Here is a 1,336-nt window from a genome sequence, read left to right as displayed (position 1 = left end):
CCTTTTTCCAGATAAGGTCTCATACAGCCCAGGCTGGTGTCTAGTTTGCTGTTTAGTAAAGGATGATCTTGAACCTCTGACTCCCTTGCTACTCTATGCCAAAGGTGCATCACCACATAGAGATTTAAGATTTTAGTCAGTGCTGAGGATTCAACCTAGGGCTCTAGGCATGCTAGGCAAGCACTGTAAAATTGAACTCATCCCCAAACAAGTACAATTTTTTATTAGATATTTTCTTTCTTTACATTTTAAATGTTCTCCCCTTTCCTGGTTTCCCCTCCAAAATACCCTCTATTCCACCCCACCTCCTGCTCACCAACCTACCTCTCCCACTTCCTGGCCCTGGCATTCCCCTACACTGGGGTATAGAGATATTGAAAGTGTTAGCCAAATGGTCTCATTAAGATAATTTACTACTTTAGCATTCAGTTTTCTGATCAGAAGATTCAATTTCTTAAGTTCACACGAGAAGAAATAAAAATGGCAAATATCTTCAAAAGTATTCATCATCCTTAGCAATTAGGGAAGTGCAAATTAGATGCAAACTAGAACACCTTGAGATTTTAGCTCACCTCATTTCAAATGAATAAAGTCAATGAAAACCACCACAATAAATGCTGGCAAGGATGTGGGAAGAGAAATCCTCATTCATTCCTGGAATTCAAGACTACTGCAGCTACTTTGACATCAGTACGGCCAGTTCTCAAAAAGCCAATAGTTAATCCACCATAACCTCGCCAACCACTCTTTGGCTTATGTCCAAAGGGCTCAACAGCCCTATTCCACGGGTTCTTGCTCACTAATGTTCATTTGCACTCTATTTGAAATAGCTAGGAAATAACCTGCACAGCCTTCAACTAATGTCTGGATGATGAAACTGCAGCACATTCATACAACAGAATACTACACAACTGTAAAGACACACATGGTATGCACTCACTGAAAAGTGGATATTAGCCTAGAAGCTCGGAATACCCAAGATACAAACCACAAACCACAAGAAACTCAAGAAGAAGGAAAACCGAAGTGTGGATACTTTGATCCTTCTTAGAAAGGGGAACAAAATAGTCATCAAAGGAGTTGCAGAGACAAAGTGTGGAGCAGAGACTGAAGGAATGGCAATCCAGAGACTGCCCCACCTGGAAATCCATCCTATATACAATCGCCAAACGCAGACACTATTGTAGACGCCAGCAAGTGCTGGCTGACAGGAGCCTGATATAGCTGTCTCCTGAGAGGCTTTGCCAGTGCCTTACAAATTCAGAAGTGGATGCTCACACCCATCCATTGGACTGAGCACAGGGTCCCCAATGAAGGAGCTACAGAAAGGACCCAA

This window comes from Mastomys coucha, unplaced genomic scaffold (genome assembly GCF_008632895.1).
Source record: "Mastomys coucha isolate ucsf_1 unplaced genomic scaffold, UCSF_Mcou_1 pScaffold9, whole genome shotgun sequence".
NCBI lineage: Eukaryota > Metazoa > Chordata > Mammalia > Rodentia > Muridae > Mastomys > Mastomys coucha.
This window is presented reverse-complemented; position numbering follows the sequence as displayed.